Source organism: Cupressus sempervirens, chromosome 8 (genome assembly GCF_028749045.1).
Source record: "Cupressus sempervirens isolate cs-2001-9-10 chromosome 8, ASM2874904v1, whole genome shotgun sequence".
NCBI classification, from domain to species: domain Eukaryota; kingdom Viridiplantae; phylum Streptophyta; class Pinopsida; order Cupressales; family Cupressaceae; genus Cupressus; species Cupressus sempervirens.
The window spans coordinates 209,080,514-209,088,479 of record NC_143125.1 but is presented as its reverse complement, the minus strand read 5'-3'; the positions used below and the strand labels follow the sequence as shown (position 1 = coordinate 209,088,479).

The window sequence follows — 7,966 nt, the reverse complement described above, 5'->3', positions numbered from 1 at the left end:
TCATAATTCTATCTTCATTAACCTTCAATTGACTCCTTAAGGTGTGCATTCTATGATTGTCATTTTGTAGTTGTTCATTGTTTGGTAGGATCATCTCGATATGTTCTTCTAATTTCATGTCCTGAGTATCATGAATATAGGGTTCATGATGCCAAGGTTCCAAATTGCTATTACCTTGAGTGCAATCTGCTTCATTATTCAACTTGACAAGGCTTACCTCCAAGTCGCCAATGAAGAAACCTGTACCTTGTGTAACATCTTCTATGTGATCACGAGAAGGCTGGTCATTTCTGGTAGTTGTCAGCTCTTCTATTTCAAGATGATCTTGGCATAGTGGAACTTCTTCATACACCCCTGAGTGTTGTTCGTTTGCAAAGAGATCTTGGGCCAACTCTAGATACTTTCGTTTTGCCATATCAATCATATTTAGTTGCTCAAGATAAAAATTCATATAATCATTCAATGATAGATCATTCTAAATTCAGGTAGGGAGTCTTTGATAATCCTTGTAGATGTTGAGAATTTCAATTTTTACAATGGAATCTGAATTTCAGGTTGACGATTCATGTGGCTTCATAGTAGCTTTCTTGAAATTACCCAATTCCTTTGTTTTTCTACGAAGATCATTCAATTCCCTTTCAATTTCCAAATCTCTGAAGGGATAAGATGGCCTTGAGCTCACAGGTGATTGACCTCCTAGAAGTTCTTGTCTTTTAGAGGCTCCAGTAATATCTTTCCTCAAACTTGTAAGGTCATCATCAACAGAAGAACTTTCCAACAGTGCAAACTTTCCTTCAAGGTTGTCAGTGTTCAATTGATTAATAACATCTGCCTCAGATTCCAGTGTCATTACCTTTTCCTCCATCTTTTCAAAAACAACAAGAGCACTGCTTGTATTGACAGTGCCCAACATCTCATTTACTTTCTGTGCAGTCTTTGCAGACTATGCTCGTGCTTTCAACGTATCTTTCTTCGACTTGGCCTCTTGTATTTTGCTCTCCAATAGCCTTGTACTTGATATAAGTTTTTCAACAACACCCCTTTGTTGGTCGAGTTGACTCTTCAAGGCATTTGAATTGTCCTCCAAGGCTTTGCGACGGACTAGAGCCTCATGTGCAAGTTTTTCATCTCCTTTCTCTAATGCAAGTTTGGCTCGACGGTACCAATCGTCTGCAGATTGCTTTGCAGTTTTATATCTGTTCTCCAACTATTTTTGAGATGCTAAAACCTGTGCAGAAGCTTGACTCATCTTTGTCAAATCAGTGTTCATTTCTTCAACAGTCTGGTCCAAAATCTTTTCGGGGTCCTCTACACTGCTTAGTATTGCATTTGCATATGACTTTACAAGCCTGACAACATGCTCAAAGATGTTTATTTGAAAACGTTCCCCACCACTTTGGACATCTTGGGCTGTCGGCACCCTAAGTATCACTCATTTTAATTTCAGTCCCATCAGCAAAGTTTTGCAATCAGCATTCTCAATCTAGCAACAACCTTAGGAGCTTCCAGGGGAAATAGCATATTATGCATTTTTCATATTACATGGAAAGGCATAGGATACTTTTGCCAGCATGACAACAACATGATGCCAATAACTTTATAAAGAGGCAGTATGTTATCTTCTGAAACGAGTGTTAGGATAAACCACGGACAGAAATAAAAACTACATGCAAATATAACCAATAACAAAAATAATAGAACACACAGAAATGAACACAAGGCACCAAGATTTAACGTGGTTCACCCAATCCCTGGGCTACGTCCACCAAACAACAAGTCCGATCTTATTACAATCCAGTGATTACAACCTGATTACAATCCGTAATCCCTTACAGCTCAATACCGCCGCAAGAACCAATTTCGTATCACCACACATAAAAAATACCCAACCCTAAGCCCTTTTTATACAAGTATTAAACCGCTTTAGGGTTATAACATGTCGGCCATATGTCGGCCATAATATGTCGGCTACCATGTCGGCTACTTCCAACATTTTTTTTTTTTTCGGGGCGATGCCCCGAACCCCACTATTTATGAAGTATGTACAGTACTTTCCTGATCAGTCACCACAATCTAACAATCTCCCACTTGGGGACTGATCAGGCTCCACACTAAACAACAATCTCCCACTTGGAGACTGATCCTGTAGCAATACAACTACCGCATGGGGCTCCCACTGGATCAAACCACCCTGGACTCTGTTGTTCTTTCATTCACATTTAGTCTAAAAGACCAACTGAAGCTGAAGAGGAGTTCAACTTCTCCCTTGTGACAACCTTTGTCAACATATCTGCTGGATTTTCATTGGTATGTATCTTCTCCAGCTTTAATTGTCCATCCTCCAAAACTGACCGAATGAAATGGTACCGCAACTGTATGTGTTTGGTCTTAGAATGCAGAGCTGGATTCTTAGCAAGATGAATGGCACTCTGACTATCTGTGAACAAATAATTATCCTTCTGAGGATGTCCCAATTCTTCCAAGAAGAACTGAAGCCATATCATCTCTTTGGCTGCCTCTTTAGCAGCAACATACTCTGCCTCTGTAGTGGAGAGAGCATTAATCTTCTGTAGCCTAGAAACCCAGCTCACGGCTGCCCCACCAACAGTAAAGACATAACCTGTAGTACTCCGCCTGGTATCAATATCCCCAGCCAAATCTGAGTCAACATAGCCCTGTAAATCAGTAGTAGAGCCCCCAAAGTGTAAACACTTATTGGATGTTCTTTTCAAATATCTGAGAATCCACTTGACAGCATTCCAATGCTCAAAACTTGGATGACTCATATACCTGCTAACGACTCCCACTGTATGTGCAATATCTGGCCTAGTGCATACCATAGCATACATCAAACTTCCTACAGCTGAAGCATAGGGTACCTTGGACATCTTATCCTCCTCTTTCTGTGTCTTGGGACACATCTCCTTAGTCAATTTCAAATGACCAAGTAAAGGTGTGCTGACAGCTTTAGCATTCTCCATAGAGAAACGTTGCAACACCTTCTCAACATAATCAGCTTGAGATAGCGTCAATGTTTTGTTCTTCCTATCTCTGCAAATCTTCATACCAAGGATTTGTTTTGCTGCCCCCAAATCCTTCATAGCAAATGCATGTGCTAACTGGCATTTTAGCCCCTTAATATGATGCATGTTAGACCCAACTATAAGCATATCATCAACATATAGACATAAAATAATGTAGCTATCATCATCCAACCTCTTAAAATAAACACAGTAATCTGAATGACACCTATTATATCCATGCTCATGCATAAAACTGTCAAATTTCAAATACCATTGCCGAGGTGCTTGCTTCAAGCCATATAAACTTTTCTTCAATTTGCACACTAAGTTCTCCTTACCTTTGACCTCAAAACCCTGTGGCTGAGCCATATATATTTCTTCATCCAAATCACCATGAAGAAAGGCTGTTTTAACATCCATCTGCTCTAAATGCAAATCTTCAGTAGCCACAAGACTTAAAACAGTACGAATAGAAGTCATTTTAACAACAGGAGAAAATATCTCATCAAAATCAATTCCCTTTTTCTGTGCAAATCCTTTTACAACTAACCTGGCCTTAAATCTTTTCTTACCTCCTTCCTCTTCTTTCAACCTGTAAACCCATTTATTTTGTAAAGCCTTTTTACCTGCAGGCAACTTGCACAAATCCCATGTCTTATTTTTCAGCAAAGAGTCCATTTCATCTTTCATTGCAGACTCCCACTGAATCTTAGTATCCACCTGCACAGCTTCATCATAACTTTCAGGTTCACCAGCATCAGTAAGTAAAATAGAATACAAAGAGGGAGAAAACCTTTGTGGAGGTCTAATTGGCCTTGTTGACCGTCTAACATTCACTGGTGTGTGTGGTATTTGTTGTTGCAGTTGTTGCACATCATGAGGAATGGCTGGAACATCAGCTTTTGGAGTATCATCCAGCACTACATAATCATCTTCTTTCTTCTCATGTTGCTGCAACAGATCTTTGTACAACACTTTTTCATTGAATATGACATCCCAGCTTCTTATAATTTTATGATTTTCAAAATTCCAAAGCCTATAGCCAAATTCATTAATGCCATATCCAACAAAGACACATTTCTTTGATTTCGCTTCTAGCTTGGTTCTATTTTCAGAGTCTATATGAGCAAAAGCTTCACAACCGAAGGTCTTGAGAAAAGAATAACTCACCTTCTTACCAGTCCATGCTTCCTCTGGAATACCACAGCCCAAAGGAGTAGAGGGACCTCTATTAATCAAATATACTGCAGTATTGACAGCCTCCGCCCACATGTGTAAGGGCAACCCAGCATGCAACCTCATGCTCCTTGCGCGCTCCATTATAGTCCTGTTCATGCGTTCAGCCACTCCATTTTCCTGTGGAGTCCTTGGAACAGTTTTTTGTCTACGAATACCATTAGTGGAACAATAATCTTCAAATTCATGACTGCTATACTCACCACCATTATCAGATCTGAGACATTTTAATTTCTTACCAGTCTCATTTTCAACCAAGCATTTCCATTTCTTAAAAGTTTGAAATACATCAAATTTCTGTCTAAGGAAATAAACCCATACTTTTCTAGTTGCATCATCAATAAATGTAGCATAATAATGAGAGCCACCAAGGGAAGATACCTGAGCCGGTCCCCATACATCTGTATGCACAAGCTCTAATTTCTCCTTTTTGTTTTCCTTCCCTGTCTTTACAAAACTCACTCTCTTTTGTTTTCCATACACACAACTTTCACAGAAATCCATATTCACACATTTTAGACCTGGTAAAACTTTCCTTGAATGAAGTACTTTCATACCTTTCTCACTCATGTGCCCAAGTCTATTGTGCCACAACGCTGTATCAGAATCTACAGCAGCTATTTGTTCTCCCTGCTCAACTGCAGTAATTGTTCCTGAATATTCATTTTTCTCTGAAACAATCAAAGTAGAAGGAACAATATGACCTGTACAAAGATATAAGGTGCCTACTTTCACACCTTTTGCTACTACAAGGGAACCTTTTGAAACCTTCCAATTTTTATCATTTAAAGTAATTACACAACCCTCATCACCGAGTTGCCCTACTGAAATTAAATTCCTACTCAGCTTTGGAACATGTCTTACCTCATGTAGTAGCCAATGATTCCCATTCTGCAACTTAATCTTAATTTTTCCCTTTCCAACAATCTGACAGGGTTCATTATCCCCCAAATAAACAAGCCCAAAATACCCTTGGACATAATCAATGAAATAACCTCTATGAGGTGTAGCATGAAAAGAAGCACCAGAATCTAAAACCCATGAATCATCAACACTCTCTAAAGACAGAAGCAAAGCATCCTCTTCGGATTTATTACTTACCACATTTGCCTCTTTGTCTCCATCTGATTTATCTCCTTCATTTTTCTTTCGAGTCCAGCAATCTTTCTTTTTGTGCCCTGGTTTCCCACAGTACCAGCAATCATTTGGTCCTCTCGATTGAGACCTCCTCCCCTTTGACTTTCCTCTTGATTTCCCACGATTTCCAAAGTTACTTCCTCTTTCAGTCGTTCTGCCCCTACTTTGTGCATTTAAAGCACTTCCTGATGTAGATCCACCTGAAGATTTTCTACGAGTTTCCTCACTTAAAATAACACCGATCACATCATCATATTTTAGGGTACTTGATCCAGGAACAGAATTACTCACTGCCATTACCAAGCCATTCTAGCTTTCAGGCAAAGAACACAAAATCAAGAGAGCCCTAATTTCTTTATCAAAATTGATACCCACAGAAGATAATTGACTAGTAATAGTATTAAACTCATTTAAATGATCTGCAACAGATCCACCTTCTGCCATTTTCATATTAAATAAACGCTTCATGAGAAATACCTTATTTGAAGCGGAGGGCTTTTCATATAGTGTCGCTAGGGTTTTCATCAAATCTTCTGTCGTCTTTGCTTTTGTAATATTAAATGCCACCGATGGTGACAAGCATAACCGAATGCTTCCGAGTGCCTTTCTGTCCAAAAGATCCCATTCAGCCTCTGACATAGTTCCCTGATTCTTGGCTTTTCCTTCCAACGGCTTCCATAAATCCTTCTGATATAAATAGTCTTCCATTTGCATCTTCCATAGCTGGAAGTTCTGCCCATTAAACCTATCAACCCTCAGCTTACCATCATCTGCCATTGCTCCCACTCAACCGTGAGACTCCCACTTAACCGTGAGACTTTCCTGCAGAGGATAACTGAGAAACAACTAGGCTCTGATACCACTTGTTAGGATAAACCACGGACAGAAATAAAAACTACATGCAAATATAACCAATAACAAAAAATAATAGAACACACAGAAATGAACACAAGGCACCAAGATTTAACGTGGTTCACCCAATCTTTGGGCTACGTCCACCAAACAGCAAGTCCGATCTTATTACAATCCAGTGATTACAATCTGATTACAATCCGTAATCCCTTACAGCTCAATACCGCCGCAAGAACCAATTTCGTATCACCACACATAAAAAATACCCAACCCTAAGCCCTTTTTATACAAGTATTAAACCGCTTTAGGGTTATAACATGTCGGCCATATGTCGGCCATAATATGTCGGCTACCATGTCGGCTACTTCCAAATTTTTTTTTTTTTTCAGGGCGATGCCCCGAACCCCACTATTTATGAAATATGTACAGTACTTTCCTGATCAGTCACCACAATCTAACAATCTCCCACTTGGGGACTGATCAGGCTCCACAACGGGTTCTTAATATAAATTACATGGATCAAAGAATAGTGTAATCTCACAAGACCCTAATCTCGGTACTTAGGCATTAACACCTGGTTCATCAATTGCTTGCTGGCCTGATGCATCACGCAATTCTTCCAGTCATTTGCCACAGAGGGTTTTTTCGGTTCTCCTCGTACAAAGCAATAAGAACTTTTCTGAGGGTATTCAAGCATGCCACCTGACTCGAAATATTTCCTGAAAGCTTCCTTCTTGGATTCATTTGCCTGACAAATCTCCAAATTTTGTCGATTCTACCCAGCTCCCTGGACCACGCGTCTATTTACTATGCACAACAAGATAGTAATGTATTCAGCCAACTTTAATTCTCTTCAATATTCGGCAGTGACTTTCCAAGTTTAAACTCATTTAGTTTATTCCAAATCTGACCCCGTCAGGAATACGTAGCATCCTACGAAATTTTGAATTCTCCCAGAAAAGCTTTCATTCTCCCATGAATTCGCATCTGTATAAATTGCCTGGCAGCTCGACTCTTCTTTCCACTGCCAATGGGACCTTGATGTGGTGTAAGAAGAAATAACGCTTCCCGTAACGGTAGCTCCCGATATGCCCAAAATATTTTAACACTTGGCAGATGTTACTTTGCTTCTCGTGACTGGAGATGTGAAGACCTGGTTACTAGACTGTTCACTGCCCGCAAGTATGTCTATTCCGAGTTCGCTGGAGACAGAAGAAAAATGTGGACTGGAAAGTAAACCCGAAATCACTGCTGAAGCTTCTCACTGGATACTCTTCCTACTACTTGCCTGCAGATTCTGAAATTATGAATGACCTCTTAAGATGGGACGGGTGCTGGTTTGAATTGTTGCCAAGTCCAATCGCGTGGCCCCTCACACGAACTTCTTCCTGTCTAAACAACAGGCCAATTCGACTACGCTTGGAATTCCCTTTTAGCAAGTTAGAGGTTATCTTATTCTCCTTGAGCTTCATTTTCATCTGCCCAACTTTTACTCCTTCCTACATGACCTCCGTCAGATTATAGGCTATGGAAGTCTTAAAACATGGAATTCAAGGCTCATTCCTTTTTGTGAGCTATGAATAAAGAATTCTCTCAAACAATGATAGAATCTAGAAAGAATTAGTCTTAGGTTACGATTTGTATTGCATTAACTCCTCTCTCCATTGTTTTCTAATTCCTGACACAGTGGAAACTCTACATATGCCTCCTGTCTATAA

General features: G+C 39.8%; 1 pseudogene; it reads right to left on the bottom strand.

Moving 5' to 3' along the window:
• Positions 1 to 550: 550 nt before the first annotated feature.
• On the bottom strand, positions 551 to 7,720 carry LOC149542244 (membrane-associated protein VIPP1, chloroplastic-like; annotated as a pseudogene).
• Between the last annotated feature and the right edge of the window lie 246 nt (positions 7,721 to 7,966).